General features: G+C 42.8%; 1 long non-coding RNA gene across 4 annotated transcripts in view; it reads right to left on the reverse strand.

Annotated features, from left to right (window-relative positions):
- The window catches only part of LOC148142079 (uncharacterized), a 31,137-nt gene extending 12,943 nt beyond the window's left edge, over positions 1-18,194 (reverse strand). For 3 of the 4 annotated variants that reach the window (XR_015752298.1, XR_015752297.1, XR_015752296.1), the window contains exons 1-4: positions 10,054-10,156; positions 7,222-7,300; positions 5,022-5,121; positions 3,980-4,066 (exon numbers count right to left, since the gene is read on the reverse strand). This is a non-coding gene — a long non-coding RNA (uncharacterized LOC148142079). Of the gene's footprint in view, positions 1-3,979; positions 4,067-5,021; positions 5,122-7,221; positions 7,301-10,053; positions 10,157-17,882; positions 17,990-18,097 lie in introns of those variants that run through there. The other variant, XR_015752299.1, reaches the window with a different exon arrangement.
- Positions 18,195-18,623: the final 429 nt, after the last annotated feature.

Genomic DNA, 18,623 nt, shown 5'->3' on the forward strand with positions numbered 1-18,623 from the left:
CTACCTATGGTTAGTCACTAACAGTCTCCATTAACAACTAGTCACCCTCCCCCAGCCAGATCGTTATCCTTTATCCAACTGTTCCTCTCACTCTATCCCCACCTATCCTTTACTCCTTTTATCCTCCCCCCACACAATCTTCTGCACATAAACTGACTTTTTTTCTGAGTAACATCTGTTCTGTGGAAGGGACACCGGATCTTAAACTTTAACTCTGATTGCTCCTCACAGATACTGCCAGACCTGCTGAGCTTTTCCAGAACCTCCTGGTTGTTGATTCTGATTTACAGCATCTGCAGTTCTTTAATTTACCGGGAGTTTGTAATTCAGTTCCAACAGCCTCTGTCCCAGTCTCTGCTGTCTCTCCCAACCCCAAACAGTGACACTGCACTGCACAGCTCATGGACTGGTGTTGTCTTGCTGGCCACACACCTCATTCAATCCCATTGGCTTCAGGACCACACAGACTCTCCTCCCATTGGTCTAGAGCTGCCGTCAATCAGCCGGGCCCCATTGTGATGAGGGTGGAGGGCTAATCCCTCTCTCTGCCCTGGGATGAGCTTCATCATTCACAGTGAATGGGGCAGTATCACAGAGCACAGGGGCTGGGGGCTATTCAGCCCATTGAGGCTGTACTCTCTCCCTCTGGAGATGCTGCAAGTCTGTCCCAGGTCCCCTCCCATGTGCCCACAGTCCCCAAATCTTTCCTTATAAAGTAAAATTCCAAGTCTGTTTCAGAATACCTGCTGAATCTGTGTCGTTCAGACTGTTCCAGATGCTCAGAACTTACTGAGTAAAATAGTGTTCACATTTTCACCTTGTATTATTTGCCAATTACTTGAAAGTAGTTACTAAAGATTGTGAAAGTGTTAACAATTCCTCTCTCTCTCTCTGCAAATTCAAGACCTTGGAACCAAATCTGGCACCAGATCGAAATCACTGCTTCACCTTCTCAGCTCCAAGGATAATTATCGGTGCTTCAGCTAGCTCTCCACAAAAGAGAGGAATGCATCTTAATTTATTAAGATCAAAGAAACAGACCTTCGGTCCAATTCGTCCGTGCCAACGAGGAATCCTAAACTAATGGATTCCCATTTACCAGCTATTGGCCTGCATCCATCAAAACCCTTCCCTTTCATGTACCCAATTGGAAGCCTTTTAAATGTTGTGATTTTATCAGCCTCCACTACTTCATCTGGTAGCCCCTCCCATACACACACCACACTCAGCTTGAAAAAGTTGCCATTTAGATCCCTTTTAAATGTTTGCCCTCTCAACTTAAACCCGGGTGCTCTAGTTTTGGACCCAACTAACCTGAGGAAATAGGACTCTGGCTGCTCACCTTATTCACACCCCTCGGGATTTTATAAATCTCCATGAAGTCACCTCTCAGTCTTTGACTCTCCAGAGAAAATAGCCCCAGCCTATTCAGCCTCTCCCTGTAGCCCAAATCCTCCAATCCTGGCAACGTTTTTGTAAATCTTGTCCAAACCATTTCAAGTTTCACAACATTCTTCCCAGAACAGGGAAATTCAAACTGAAAACAGAATTCCAGAAGTGGCTTAATCAATGTCCTGTCCAGCCACAGTATGACGTCCCAGCTTCTGTATTCAATGCATTGACCAATAACGGAGAGCATTAATGGAGTCCCATTTGCCAGCGGTTCACCCTTATCCCTCTAAATCCTTCCACTTCATGTCCCCAATCAGATGCCTTTTAAATGCTGCAATTGTACTAACCTCCACCCCTTCCTCTGAGAGTTCATTCCATACTTGCAATGCCCTCAACATGAACAAGATGCCCCTTAGATCCCTTTTAAATCTTTTCCCTCTCACCTTAAGCCTGTACCCTCTAGTTCTGGACCCACCGAACTTGGGAGAAAGTCCCTGACTGCTCACCTTATCCATGCCCTTCATGATTATATAAGATCACCTCTCAGCCTCCAACTCTCCAGGGAAAATAGTCCCAGCCTATTCAGCCTTTCCCAATAGCTCAAACCGTCCAATCCTGGCAAAGTCCTTGTAAATATTTTCTGAACCCTTTCAAGTTTCTCAACATTATTCCAAGAACAGGGAGATTGGAACTGAAAACAGAATTCCAGAAGAGCTGTAATCAGTGCCCTGTACATCCACAATATGACGTTACAACAGCTGCATTCAATGCATTGACCAATAACAGGGTGCGTACCAAATGCTGCATTCACTACCCCTGCCTACCTGTGACTCTACTTTCAAGGAAATATAAACCTGCACTCCATGGTGTCTATGTTCAGCAACATTCCCAAGGACTTTACCATTAAGTGTACAAGTCCTGCTCTGATTTGCCTTTCCAAAATCCAACAGCTTACATTTGTCTAAATTGAACCCAGTCTGCCATTCCTCGCTCCAATGGCCCATCTGGTCAAGATACTGTTGCATTCTGAACTTGTCCACTTCTTCATTGTCCACTACACCTCCAATTTTGGTGTCTTCTGTAAACCCACTGACCATATCTCATATATTCACATCCAAGTCATTTATTTAAGGACCCAATATCCATTCCTGCAGGACAATGCTGCTCACAGACCTCCAGTCCGCAAAGCAACCCTCCATCACCACCCTCTGCCTCCTCCCTTCAAGCCAGTTTTGTATCCAAATGGCTCGTTCTCCCGCCATTTCATGTTGTTATCTAACCTTGCTAACCAGTCTGCTTTGTGGAACATCGTTCATTGTCCACATAGACAACGTCCACAGTCTGCCTTCATCAATCATCTTTGTCACATCTTCAAAAAAACTCAATCAAGTTAGAGAGAGAGAATTTCCCACACACAAAGCCATGTTAACTATCCCTAATCAATCCTCGTCTTTCCAAATACATGTAAATCCTGTCCCTCAGAATCCCTTCCAACAACTTACCTACCACTGACGTTAGGCTGACTGTTCTCTTGTTCCCTAGTCTTTCATTACCACCTTTTTTAAATAATGGCCACCCATCTTCCAGCACCTCACCTGTCACAAACAATGATATAAATACCTCAGGGAGGGGCACTGCCATCACCTTCCTAGCTTTCCACAAATTTCTGGGATACACCTGATCAGGTCCCAGGGATTTATCAACCTTGCTACTGTTTAAGACATCCACTATTTCCTCCTCTGTAATCTAGGCACTTTTCAAGTTATCACTATTTATTTCTCCAAACTCCCTAGAATAGAATAGCATAGTATTTCTCCCACCTCCTGTTGTTCCATAGATGACCTTGTTGATCTTTAAGGGGTTCTATTCTGTGTCTAGTTATTATTTTATCCTTAATGTATTTGTAGAATCTCTTTGGATTCCCCTTAAAAACTATTTCCTAGAGATATTTCAAGTCCCCTTTTTGCTCTCCTGATTACCCTCGAGTAAATTCCTGTAAAAACGTGATTCTGTCCTCCCAATTCCTCCGCCTCTGCCATATCTGCTCCCAGCAGAAGCAATTCCACTCCAGGACATCCCAGAAAGGTTTCCTCTTTCAAGGACCGGATTTCCCTCCCACTTGATCAACAATGCAATACAACGCATATCCTCCGCCTTCCCCCCACCCCTCCAACCACAATAAGAATATAATCCCCCGGTCCTCACCTGCCACCCACTAATCGCCATTAATCTCTGCTATGTCCGCTACCTACAGTCAGACCCCACCACCAGGGATATATCTCCCTCCCCAGCCCTTTCGCAGAGACCATGGGATCTTTGGTGCTGATGTGCTGCCCTACGGATACCTCAGTCACTCACCCTGCCAAATGGCCTCGTGAGATTATCACTAGATGGATAATCCAGACACCCAGATAACGTTCTGGGGCCCAGGGTTTGGATCCCGTCACGGCAGAGAGTGGAATATGAATTCAATAAAAATTTGGAATTAAGAATCTATTAAAGACCATGAATCCATTGTTGATTACTGCGAAAAAAAACCTCATCAGATTCGCTAATATCCTTCAGGGAAGGAATCATCCATCCTTACCTGGTTTGGCCTACATGTGACTCCAGACCCACAGCAATGTGGTTGACTCTTTACTGCCCTTTGGGCCCAGCCAGTGACACCCTCATCCTGTGAATGAATAACAAAGAAGGTCAAGTCTTGTACACAACCATACTATTCTTACAGAGAAGTGATCTCTTAGTAAATTTGCTTCTCAACTCCCTGCTGACTATTGGGGAAGGGGGGCGGGGGGGGTCAATAGTACCATCCCAATAAGGAGATCATCCCTTTCTTATTTCTCAGTTCCACCTGTATAACTTGCCTCGATGTACTCCCAGGAATACCCTCTTGAAGCCCAGCTGTAATGTTATCCCGAATCAAAAATACCACTCCCCCTGCTCTGTTGCCCCCTTTCTATCTTTGCTATAGCATCTAAACACTGGAACATTAAGCTGCTGGTCCTCTCCATCATGAACTCATACCTCTGTAATTGCTATAATATCCCAGTGCGATGTTCAAAACCATACCCTGAGCTCCTCTGCCCAACCTATCGGGCCTCCTGCATTGAAATAAATGCAGTGTAACTGCTCATTCTGTGCCTTGCCCTTGTCTGCCTTGACTGTTTGACGTCTGAACTGTACCAGCGTCAGACTTAGCTCTTCCCTCATTCTCTCTCTGGGTTTACCCACATTCCTTCACTGGTTTAATGCCTCCTGAATAGCACGAGCAACTGTTCCCTTCCAGTGCCAGTGCAATCCATCCTTCTGATGGAGGTCAATTCTACCCCACAAGAGACTCCAATGATCCAACAATGTGAACTCTTCTATTCCTATGTCATTGATACAAATAAACAACAGCCTCCCCTCAAAATGGTTATTCTCCCCTTTAAGAATATTCTGCTCCCTCTCTGAGACATCCTTATACAAAAATTACACATTCGAATAATAAACCTTACACTCAGCAAATCATCATAAAAGGATTACATGACACATTGAAAGTTTGGGGAGACCTTTTGAGAGAATGCGATGATTCAAAGGAGAATTTTTAAGCAGCAAATGGGATTGATCTGGAACACAATACTCACACACAATGCGAATATCCAGGTCCTGATATACTGAGTAATTCAATCAGAGTTTAGCAGAATATTTACTGAGATTACCATCTGAATGTCCACCTGTAATATCCTGTAATACAAGTTTATAAAATCTGTCACTCTGAGTTCAAGTTAGAAACCCACACCATCCCCTCCTTGTGGCCCAGGATTACTGTACATATTACCCTCGAGGACATCAGCAGTCAACTCAGGGGGAAATCTGTGGGTTTCTGGGAAATTGCAACTTGAGATCTCATGTGACTGAACACAGCAGTTCTTTGACACATTGGAGAAAATGATCCAAGCGTCAGTGAGATATGGGGAACAAGAATTACTTTCTTTTCTTTCATTCCGTGCTGCCGCTCTGCCTCATCAATAAGACATGGGTGTGAAAGGCTAATGCCTAACGATGGGCAAGTTGTCTCCATCCTGACCAATGGGGAGGAAGATCCTCTCAATAACTCCAAAGCGTATCCCTATAAAGATAGCAACTCTGTCTGCTTCCCACTGCCCAGTGCTCCCAGTAAATGTTTGGAAGAATGGGAAGGGGGGGGATATCTCCTAGAAAAGGCATAACTGTAAAGGTCTAAGAGGATTATGAAAAGAGAGAGATGCATAGGAGAAGGGGGCAACAAGTTGCCAGATGGGGTGTAACTTGGGAAAATGGGAAGTTGGTCATTTTGGAGGAGATAATAAAAGAACAAAGTATTATTTAAATGGTGGAAACTATAGAAAGCTGCACAACAAAGGGACCAGGGTTAATTGTTCAGGAAACACAGAAAGCTACCACACAGTTACAACAGGGAATCAGGAAGGGGAATCGAATGTTTTGTTTCAAAGGTTTTCAGTATGAGAGTTTGGAGTATATACCTGAGAGTACCGTGTGGAAGTGCTGGTGAGACAACCATATCTGCAGTAATGAGAGCAGTTTTCGTCGCTTTAGATAAGGAAATGTGTCACTTTATTGGAGGAATTTCAGGGAAGATTCAATGAGATGATCCCTGGTTTGGAGGGATTATCTTTTAAATAAAGGCTGAAAAGGTTGGGACTCTACTCACTGGATTTTGGAGAAAGAGAAGTGATCTCATTGAGACAGATGGGATTCTTCAGGGGTTTGACAGGATAAATACTGAGAGGATGTGTCTGAGGGTAAATACTGAGAGGGGAGTCTGAAACCAGATTCTGAGTCACAGAATCAAGGGTTCTGCTTTGGATTCAGGCTTAAGGTGACACAGACGTGGGTAAGGGGTTTCAGTAGCAATGGAGCTGGGGTGATGTGGAGAAAAGCAACGTTTAAGAGATTGGAATTCCTGGTGTTGTGATTGTGTGGATGTCTGATCAGAAGGTCACCTTGGGGTCAGATATAACAGCAATATTGTGAAGAATGTTGTTCTGTCTCAGAGAGTTCCCAGTGAGAGGGAGGGGCTCAGCAGAAAGGTAAAGGTAAGGCAATGGGTTTAACCGTGACAATGTTTCATTGGAGGAAATTGCAGCTAATCGAGTAGTGGGAATGTGATAAGCAGTTTAATAACTGAGTAACAGTGGAGTAATGGAGAGGGATGATGGGGAGGGAGAGCTGGCCATCATCAGTGTACATGTCAAACCTAACACAGTGTTTTTGGACGATATCACCTCCTGGCAGTATGTACGTGAGATACAGGAGAGACCAAGGATAGATCATTGAGGGACACCAAATGCAAGGAATTCAGAAAGGAAAGGGAGAGTGGAGATGGAGCAGGATTTTCCAACAACGGTGAGGTCAAATATTAGTTTTTCACAGAATGGGAGAGAAGGACATAACCAGAAAAGATCAACAGACAGAACAAGGAACAATATCTATGAATTGGCGAGGGGGGGTGATGAGGTGGCAGCGGAGGAAAGAGAGTTGGAAAATGAATTTAGCGAGATTAGGGTAAAGGGTCAAAGTGAGCTCTGATAAGGCTTGACAAGAGACTGGAGAAAGATGTAGGTTTAGGACAAAAACCAGGAACACCACGTGAGGCAGTTTGGCTCTGTGGGCTCGTGGGAGGGAGAGAAGCAGCAGATCGGATTATCTCAGTCTTAGTGACAGAGAAACTCCATGTGCTCCTCACTCGTTGTTGGAGGGAAGGATAGAGGAGACAGGATGATGGACAGTGTTTTACAAAGAAACAAAACCAGGGTTAGTGATATTTAAAATGAGTGAACAAACCTGATGTAGCTTTTATCCAGATTATTAAAACAAACGACTGAAGTCCTGGTTCGAATCCCATCTTGGCAGATGGTGGAATCTGAATTCAAGAAAAAAAAACGTATTAAGAGTCTCCTGATCTCCACGAAACCATTATCAATGGCGAAAAAAATCCTGCCAACCTGACAGCGGCCCAGCCAGCTATTCACTGTATTAATCATTGCAAAGTCTCAACACAGGAATGAAACTGGATGGACCACTCGGCATCTAAGAAGGCACCATTTAATACAACCACAGATTCAGCCCTCTCAGTGGTGCAACGTCCTCCTCACTAACATATGGTTTTTGATGCCATAATGTGCAGAGCTGTCTCACAGACTAGTCAAGGAACAGCCTGACATAGTCATACTCACGGAATCATCCCTTACAAACATTGACCGGACACCACCATCACCATATCTAGATATCGAGAGTGTGGTGCTGGAAAAACACAACAGTCAGGCAGCATCCAAGGAGCAGGAGAATCGACGTTTGGAGCCTAAGCCCTTCATCAGCCTGACCTGCTGTGCTTTTCCAGCACCAGACTCTTGACTCTGATCTCCAGCATCTGCAGTCTTCACTTTCTCCTGAAATCTCTGGATATGTCCAGTCCCACCGGCAGGACAGAGCAGGCAGAGGTGGTGGCACAGTGGCGTACAGACAGGGAGGATTTGCCCTAGGAGTACACAGCATTGACTCCGGAGACCAGGATGCCTCATGGCTCCTGCTGATTACCATGTACTGTACTGGCTGATGACTCACTTCTCCTTCACGTTGAACAACATTGGGAGGAAGCACTCAGGCAATAAAATGGTGTCAAACGTACTCTGGGTACAGGATTTCAATGTCCACAATCGAGACTAGCTCTGCAACAGAATTACTGACTGAGCTGGCCAGGTCCTAAAGGTCTTAGCTGCTCAATTGAGTCTGCAGCGGGTGGTGAGGGAACCAACAAGAGGGAAAAACATACTTGATCTCATTGTTATGAATTGACCAGCTGCAGATACATCTGGCCATGACAGTATCAGTACGAGCGACCATCACATATTTCCTTTGGAGACAAAGTCTTGCTTTAAAGTTGAGAAAAACCTCCATTGTGTTGAGTGACACTATCACCGTTCTAATGGGGACAGACTTTGAATAGATGTAGGATCTCAAACTGAATATCTCTGAGGCACTGTGGGACATCAACAGCAGCAGAACTGTACTCCAGAACAATCAGTAATCGCATGGGTTTGTAAATCCCGGTCTCACCCATCACAATGGACAGGAAAGGAGGGCATGCCATGAGCAGCACCAGGCAGACTTAAAACTGAAGTGCCAACCTGGTGAAGCTATCAAACGGAACTACTTGCATATCAAACAGCATCAGCAGCAAGCAACAGAGCTAAGTGATTCTACATCCAACGGATCAGATCGGAACTCTGCAGTTCTGCCACACCCAGTTGTGAACAGTGATGGACAATTAAACAACTCACTGGAGGAAACATCACAGATATCCCCACCTTTACTGATGGAGGGGTCTCACACACTCATGCATCAGATAAGACGACAGCATTTGCAGCAATCTTCAGCCAGAAGTGCAAAGTGGGATGATCCATCTCAGCCTTCTCCAGTGGTTTCTAACATCACAGATGTGAGTTTTAAGCCAGTTCGATTCAGTTTGAATAACATCAAGAAATGGTTAAGTAGTGCAAAGGCTACGGTCCCTGCCAACATTCTGGCAATAATACTGATAGCTTGTGCTCCAGGACTTGCCACCCACCAAGCCAAGTACCGCTCCAGCACTAGCATCTTCCGACAATGTGGAACATTGCCCAGGGATGTTCAACACAAAAACACTGGGAAATCCAACCCAGCCAATTTCCCTCTATCAATCCACACTCGATCAGCTGTAAAGTGATGGAAGATGTCATCAACAGGGCTACCAAGCAGCAGCTGCTCCGCAACAGCCAGCTGAGTGACACTCATTTTAGGCACCACCAGGGCCACTCAGCTCCCGATTGTGTTACCGCCCTGATTCACAATCTGGCAACCAGCTGTATCCCAGAGGTGAGGTGAGAGTGACAGCTCAGTCCCACTCCAAGACCACTAATTCTAGCTGATTCCACCCTCCTCTCAGCTCATATACTGAAACTCTCATCCATCGTGTGTTATCTCCAGACTTTGTTTTCCAAACACACTCAGGGCCAGCTTCCCACATTCAACCTCCCTGTAATCTCAAGAAAGTCTTAATCGGTGCTTGTTGATTCATCAAAAGACTCCTAATTATAATCAACATGATGCAGCTATAGAAATGTACACCAAGGAAACAGACCCTTCAGTTCAACCTGTCCATGCCGACCAGATACCCCAACCCAATCTAGTCTCACCTGCCAGCAGCTGGCCAATATCCCTCAATTTAAAATTCTCACACTTGATTTAATTCCTGGCTGTGATAATCCCTAGCTCCCTGAACCACACACACTTTGAGACCTTGACAACCCATTTTCTTCGAGACTCCCAACCATTTGTTAACTCATTACTTCACCTGTGTGGCTATTTCTACAGTTGCTGAAGCAGCATGATCTGAAATTCGCAGCCAAATCCTCACAGGTCTGCGTTCCATCTTTAAGACATCCCTCAAAACCTGCTTTTTGGCAATGCTTTTGGTCACCTGACCTAATATCTCCATCTCTGGCCTTATGTCTAAAGTTCTCAATAGTATTTTTGTGAAATTATAAGCATGATAATAAAAATACGAACTGTTGTTGATTTGGACATTATTCATTCAGCAACAGTGATGATCTGAAAATAACCTATAATGCCACATACCCAACCACACTGTGAGAGCACCTTCACCACACAAACTGCAGCTGTACAAGAAAGTCAAACAGCACCCTCTCCACAATCAACAGGGCTTTGGCATTAATCACTGCTGTCTGTGGAAGGAGAAACACAGTTGATGTTTCAGGGAATGCAAAATGCATTACAGGGAATGAAAATGGTGCAGAATTTGATAGTCAGAAATGGAAGGAAAATACACTTGCTTGTTGGAAAAAATAATTCATGACTGTCAAAAATAGTCGAGAAAATAATCTGATAACAGAGCAGTACTTTGTAAAAAACTCATTTACAAAGGGTCTATAAAAGTAATAATACAGTCGTAAACAGACCAAAAATACACCCATGGTTCGAGACTGAGGAAGATAGATATTGACAAAGTGGTGATGAGGGAGCCCAGAGGTGAATCAGAGCAGTTTTGGCTGCTATGATCCCAATGACGCTATACCAGAGAAAGTCTGCACATGCGCCTGGCTGCAGCTTGCCCCCTACAAAGATGGCGGCGGTGCACGTGTCCAGTGAATCATTGTCCCGAATAAAGATGGCGGCGCTCACTCAGGCCTGCAGCCGCGGAGGCAATTCTTCATTTACTGCAAACACGGGACTGGGACGTTCAAATTTGCGTTTTCCGACGCGCACAATTTGTTTGTAAAACCTCTCCGCTCATAGCAACACAGTTTTTCTCCCGTTTCCTTGTTTATTTCTTTCCTTACCATATCCTTTCTCTCCATAACTTCCCGATCCTTCATTACAGCGACTCTGCGCCGCGCGTGAGGGTGATCACATGGTTTAGTTTAGCTCCGCCCGACATTCACTTTGATTGGTTGGAGGACCAACCGCCCGCTCGGTTCTCCAGCTCCGCCCACCGTCCTTTCATTGGCCCGGTGCTGACATCAATCACCCGGGGTTCCTTTGTTGGCTAGAGCATGCGCAGTGTGTCCTGCTTTAGCTGATATGTTGGGTAATGTGATGGGAGAGTTTACTGAGGGTAAGTATTCCCTTTGTATGAGCTCTGCAGTAGATTTCCTTTATTCATAGAGGGAATTGCCTTCCTAGTCATGACTGAATAGCTATGATTGATGAATCAATGCTACCTGAATCAGTACATAAACACCCCATTTTCTCTCCTTTTCACAACATCTGAGATCTTTAGCACATTGTATTCTTTGGAAACAAAAAAAAGCATGAAATAGAGCCTCAAGGAATCGGAGCAGGAGTAGGGCATTCATCACCTTCAGCTTGTTCCCCCATTCTATCAGATCATGGCTGGGCCAATCCAGACCTCAACACCTCTTTTATGCTTGATCTGCATAGCCCTCAACTGCTCAATATTTCAAAAATCTATCTGCCCTCTTTTAAAATAATTTGTGATTGAATCATAGATTCCCTACTGTGTGGAAACAAACAGGCTCTTCAGCCCAACAAGCCAGAACAACCCTCCAAAGAGGAACCCAACCATTCCCCTCCCACATTTAACTTTCACAAAAGTTTGGGCCAGAAAATTCTAGCCATTCACTGAGAGAAAAAATTCTGTACTTTTTCTAAAATGCATGTTCCCTTATGTAATGTCCCCTGGTTTGAGACTTCACTGGTGCTGGAAGATCTAGTCAACATCCACCCTGTCAAACTCATCAGAATCTTGTTTCCATAAGATCACCCCTGCTTATCTATTCTTGATAGGTGAACCCTTTTGTCCTCAAAGCAGCTAAGTGAATCTTTTTTTGAATGGTCTCTGATGTTGGTTTATCCTTTATTAAATAGGGGAGCTAACATTGTATACAGTACTTCAAGTGAGGACTCAACAACAGCAAGTGTGGTTAACCAATCCTCAGTCCATGCTAATACATTACCGTGATACCATGAGCTCCTAAATTGTGCAATTAACTTTTATGTAGCACCTTATCATTTGCATTTTTAAAATCCAAATACAGAACATCATTGGATTGCCCTTTATCAGCTCTGCTTGTTATCTCCTCAATGAACTGTCGTAAATTTGTCAAATATAGTTTCTCTTCCACAAAACCCAATCTACCATGTTTAATGATAAGCTTTTCTAAATGTCCTGCAATTTCTTACTTTAATATTCTGTAGATTCTTTCAGTAGATTTGCTAAGTACTTAAATCCATGCGGACTCTGTCCAATCCTGTCACTGTTCAGTAAGAAACTTGACTGTACTCCAATATAGTTAGTAAATGTATCTGTATTTATTTTTAAAAATTGATTACTTATAAATGCTGGACCCATGCAATATCAATGAATTAGTGACTCTGAATTGGGGTTAGAATTTTTTTTTGTTAATTCCTTTTTGTACTGTGTTATGCAGACAGCACCAAGTGATCACTCTTAATTGTGAGTAACGTTAAAATAATATGTTAAAAGTGACATCCGAAAATGCTGCCTCATTATTGTGCAATGACGATTTTGCATTCAATAGTTTGCAGATAAAATTGAACAGATTTTTGCTGCAATTTGGCCAGACTGCAGGTTACACCAAAGTGGCAACCCTGTTGTCAAATTCTTACTTGAAACTGCCCAAGGCGATACTGATGGGACTTCACTTTGCCATTCTTGTTCACCAGCTTTATTTCCAGGTTTAATTCTATAATCATTCTAGAGCTTGTAATTTTAGACAACTTCTCCTTTAGGTACATATGTAAATATCATACTGAAATGTTGCACTGAATGGTACCAATTCTGAAATTAGTCTCTAATCTGATAGTAACATACTCTGACCCTTCTACATATGTATTGGCATAAGTCTATGCCAGTTATTTTTCTGTAGCCTGTGATTCCTGATGAAGGGCTTATGCCTGAAACATCAAGTCTCCTGCTTCTCGGATGTTGCCTGACCTGCTGTGCTTTTCCAGCATGACAGTTTCCGTCTCTGATGTCCAGCTTCTTTGAGTAGATTAAACCAAGAATAAGTTTTGTTGATCACAGTGCAATAGGAACCAATTCATGAAATTCAGATATCTCACATTTACCTGAACTGTGTGAAGGCTAAGACATTACTAAATTATTGTCAGTAATTGAATTTGTGCTGACAAACTTGTGCAGTATCAGTGCCTCACCTTTAGAGTGTTCCCAGATAACACTCAGCTGCAGTATTTGTTTTGTGCTCAGCTATATGTTGTTCTCACTTGTTTCTTTGTGAAAGATTACAAAATTAACTTGGATGAATGAATTTATGATTTCTTAAACCAATGTTGGGAGAAAAAAAATGTCAGTATTTCAAGTGCTGATAAAGTAAAATAAACTGATAATCAGTAGAAAGGGTTTAAGATGGATATGGAACAAATGCTGGCAAATGGGACTAGATTAATTTTGGATATCTGGTCAGCATGGGCAAGTTGGACTGAAGGGTCTGATTTTGTGTTGTACAACTGTGACTTCATTCTCTCAGTTATTCAAGAAGTTGAATACTTCGAGGAGGAAAAGGAGAATTTATGCAGAGAATGCACTTGAAATGATGATTGAGGTATATCAAACTCACATTATTTCATGACCTTTTCCTCTGGGTTCTTCAATGAACAAACTTGTTTTATTATCTGAATAACTATGTATCATGTGATTTGTTTCACACAAAATATTTCGTCAGGATCTGGTGAACTATTAAGAAGTGTTCATGTTTAAAATTTAGGCAGCGTGATTGTTAAGCAAGGAAAGGTTAGCGTTTTACTCCCACTGAATCATTGCTCTATATAAGGTAACAAGCCTTTTATCTGTTCTGGGCACTGAATATATGGAAGTCAATTCTGAAGGGAAAAAATCCTCGTCAGTAATGTGCCCACATTTGTGGAGTAATTGCTTCTGGTCACTCTTCAGGTGATAGAGGCTCGGAAAGAAATGAGTTGGCCAAAGTTAGCCACATCATTTCGATGGACTATGCTCATTGGGGAAACTTGCAGGATCTGTAGAAGGAACATGTGTTTCAGAGTGTATGCAATAAACCTGAACATTGTTATTTTTTCACAGAGCTTGAGACCCGACTGGAGCAGCAATGAAGCTCGTATTGTTTTTTAAATTTCCGAGTTTGCCAAATTATTGTTGGTAAATGCAGGTGACTTTATCAAAACACATTTCACATGCCCCAGCCAGGAATTTGGTCCCAATTCTGTCAGTCCATCCATTCATATGGATAACAGGTATTTTAAATGTGAACACTCCATTTAACTATTTGAATTGAATAATTCAGTGGTTACGTCCTCTTGGATTCTTAATTACTCAATGTGATTTTTTTGTCCCCCCTGAATTTGCCAAGCACTGGGCAGTTCTGGAATATTCCAAATATTTACAATAAATGCATTCACACTATTGAAGGCAACCTGGCAGATTTTAATACCATTCAGGTAGTCAACAACAATACATAAGTAACTTTATGAATTGCTTACTGTACACCAACAACGCAAGCCAAGTATTAGTGAAACCACAGATTGTTTCCTATGGATTCCCAAATCTAAACAGTGCATTCCAGATGTGCTCACTATCACCATCTGGGAGCAGTCTCCCAAAGTGCTCCCAGAATTTAGAAAGCGCATACACTGCCCTCCAAAGCTAAATCTGTTGTCACAGGCTTCACTCTTATTGTATACAATGATATTTATTGTCCAGTTCTTTAATGTGACAATGATTTTACAAACAATTTATAAAATACTTTAAATCCTGAAGAAATGTGATGTCAGCCCTTTGTAAAAGTGAATGGAAAGTGTGATGTTTGCTTGACCTTTGGCTCTATGTATCAGGCCAAACTGAACCTTTAGCAAGGTGTGGGATGTTTCCCACACTCTTTGTTTAAAAAAAGCAAAGATTATGCTCTGAGATTTAAGTGTTCAATCAGGTTTAATAAAAATCTTTCCAAAAATTGAGTTTGACTTCAGCTCCTTTAAAGAGACATGCTCTTGGCCTTCAATTTTGTGACATGTGATCATTCTTTGGTAAAGGTGGCTGTGTGCAACACTGCAGGATGTTGTGCTGAAGTGCCTCATTGGGTGGATGAGCTTTATTACTGGTGTAACTCGGCTAATTTTGAGATGGAATGTTACTTTGAGTTAAATCTTGTTTTTAAACTGAGACGTGCTTGTGTAACTCAAGTGTGGAAACTATGCTCATGTTTGCAATGAACCTTTCACTTTTGGAGATTAGTATTTTTCCGATCTGTTTGTAAATAAAGTTCAATATAGAAAGCACAGTGCTGGAGAACCGCAGGTCCAGCAGCATCTCTGAGGGGGAAAACATTGTAAGCTCCAAGTCTCATGACCATTTGTCCATTCAGACGAAGAGTCACTGAAATTGAAATGTAACATTTTTTCTCTTCACCGATGCCCTCAGAACGGCTAAGTTTCTCCAGCACTTTGTTTCTGGGGTTCAGATCTCCAGCACCTGCAGTTTATTGTTTTGTTATCGATCCTATGATTTGACTTGGGGAGCGAGAGGCAGCAACTGTGATCAACGCGGATAAAACTCCCCAACCATGAAAAAAAAACCCATAGTTCTTTATACTTTGCAAAACACGATTGTAAATAAGAAATGCAATTAAGCTAAGTGCAAGATGGTATACCACCTGCCTTGTCTCAAACTTGCTACTCATCTTTGAGGACTAATCTGTCAGAATTGTGTTTGCTCCCTTCCTTTGAGATCACAGTCCACAAATGTCCCAGTTCCAATTCCTGGGCCGGGCCCGGTTACCACATTGCAGTGGGGTGGGGAGCTTTGTGTCAGCCTGAAGTTTTTGTTAATAACAACATTGCAGGTTGAAGTTGACGGTTTTGACGAATATTGTGTCATCAAACTTGGAGGAAATCCTTCCGAATGTATTGATTAACTGGACTGAGCCTGTTTACATGCAGTCCTGTTAGTAGTGCTGTAATATTCTCAGTTAAGAATCACACAACACCAGGTTATAGTCCGACAGGTTTAATTGGAAGCACACTAGCTATCGGAGCGACGCTCCTTCATCAGGTGATTGTGGAGGGCACAATTCTAAGGCACAGAATTTATAGCAAAAGTTTAGTGTGATGTAACTGAAATTATCCATTGAAAAATACCTTGATTGTCTGTTGAATCTTTCATCTGTTCGAATACCACGATAGTTTCACTTCTTTCATGTGTAAATCACAAAACATTTTTTTAAAAGTTGCATTCCTGACAGTGGCCCATCAAATCACTCATTTGTATTAATCACTGCACAGTCTCAACAAAGGAATGAAACTGGATGGACCACATTACAGCTACCAATGCACTGGAAAATACAACAACACAATCAGCCCTCTTTACCCTGCATCTTCTGTCTCACTGTGGGCCAAAACAGCAGCAGAACTGTACTCCAGCCCAATCTGAAATCTCATGGCCTGGTATATTCCCCATTCAACCATTAACATCAAGCCAAGGGATCAACCTTAGTTCAATGGAGAGTTCCGCAGGGCATGCCAAGAGCAATACCAGGCATACCTAAAAATGTGGTGCCAACCTGGTGAAGCTACCCAACCTACATGCCAAACAGCACAAGCAACACCAAATAGAACTATGTGATCCAACAACCAATGGATCAGATCTGAGCTCTGCAGTTCTGCCACACCTAGTCAGGAATGGTGATGGACAATTAAACAACTCACTGCAGGAAGCATCACAGATATCCCCACCCTTACTGATGGAGGGGCCTCACACATCCATGCAACAGACAAGATAACAGCATTTGCAGCAATCTTCAGCCAGCAGTGCCAAGTGGATGAGGCTTCTACATTGGTCCCTGACATCACAGACGTGAATCAACTTGGTTGAAAACTTATTTCAAATCAGATCAAGAAATGGAGAAGTAGGGTAAAGGCTGTCGGCCCTACCAACATTGTGGCAATAATACTGATGGCTGTGCTCCAGAACTTGCTGCCCACCAAGTCCAGCACCTACACCTACTGACATTGTGGAATATTTCCCAGGGATGTTCAACACAAAAACGCAGGACAGAGCCAACCCAGCCAATTTCCCTCCATCAGTTGACACTCGCTCAGCAGTGAAGTGATGGAAGGTGTCATCAAAAGTGCTGTCACGCAGCTGCTCAGCAATAACCTTCTGTGACACCCAGTTTGGGTTCTGCCAGGGCCACTCAGTTCCTGATCTTGTTGCAGACTTGATTCACAAACTGACAAACAGCTGAATTCCAGAGGTGAGGTGAGGGTGATAGCCCAGTCCCACTCCAAGACCACTATTTCGACTTCAGTGATATTACCTGACCTCACCACAGTCTCAGCTCATTTACTGAAACTCTCATTCATTCATTTTGTTAACTCTAGATTTCATTATCTAAACTCACTCCTGGCCAGCATCCCACAATCACCCTCCCTATAATCTCCAGAATATTTAAAACTCTACCGCCCAAGTGCTCACTTGTACCAGAACTTGCTGATCCATCAAAAGGCTCCCATTTATAAGCAACAACAATTTACTTTCACATCCTTGACTTAATTCCTGGCTGTAATCATTCCTATATTCCTGCAACACACACCCTTTCATATCTCAATAACTCATTTTAGTTTAGACTCCCAGTGATGTGTTTATTTTTGAGTTCAGCTGTGTGACTGTTTCTATAGATTCCAAGGCAACACGGTCTGGAATTCCCACCCTCTAAGATCTGCTTTCTTCCTTTAAGGCATTCCTGAAAAATTGCTTATTTGGCAATGGTTTTGGTCACTGGACATAATATTCTCCAGCTGTGGCCTTATGTCAAAAGTTCTCAATGTTTTTGTGAAATTAAAAACATGTTGATTTGTACAGATATCTTCTACTTTTCACTATCGCTGAGTGAATAATCTGTAATGTCTCTTACCCAACCACGTTGTGGGAGCGCCTTCACCATTCAAACTGCAGCTGTACAAGGAAGTCAAACATCACCCTCTCCACAAGCAACACGACTTTGGCAATGATCACTGGTATCTGTGGAAGGAGAAATACACATCATGTTTCTGGGAGTGCAATATGAATTATAGGGAATGAAAACGGTGCAGAATTTGACTCTCAGAAATGGAAGAAAAATCCACTCACTATTGGCAAAAATTCTTGACTGTCAAAGATATTGTGGAAAAAATAACCTGATAATGGAGCAGCATACGGTCAGGAGTTGGGCAGCAGTGGACAATCCATTTACAAAAAGATCTGTGAACGTAGGAGTAAAATACTAAACATGGCAAAAATACACATGTCAGACTGAGGAAGCTAGATAATGAACAAGTGGACATCAAGGAGCCCAGAGGTGAATCAGAGCAGTGTTCACTTTTATGATCCCACAGTCAGAGATGTCTAGCACAAAAACAGACTCTTCAGTCCAACCCATCTATGCAAACCAGATATTCTAACCTAAACTATTCCCATTTGCCAGCACTTGACCGACATCCCTCTGAACCCTTCCTATTAAATGCCTTTTAAATGTTACAATTTTGGTTGCCCTTTAGGCTTCTTTTGAATTTTTCCCTCTCACCCTAAACCTATATCCTCTAGTTCTGGGCTCCACCACCCCAGGGTAAACACCTTGTCTATTTACGCTATCCATGCCCCTCACGATTTTATAAAC

Source organism: Chiloscyllium plagiosum, unplaced genomic scaffold (genome assembly GCF_037043375.1).
Source record: "Chiloscyllium plagiosum isolate Xiang-an unplaced genomic scaffold, Cpla_swu_hap1 HiC_scaffold_31, whole genome shotgun sequence".
Lineage (NCBI taxonomy): Eukaryota > Metazoa > Chordata > Chondrichthyes > Orectolobiformes > Hemiscylliidae > Chiloscyllium > Chiloscyllium plagiosum.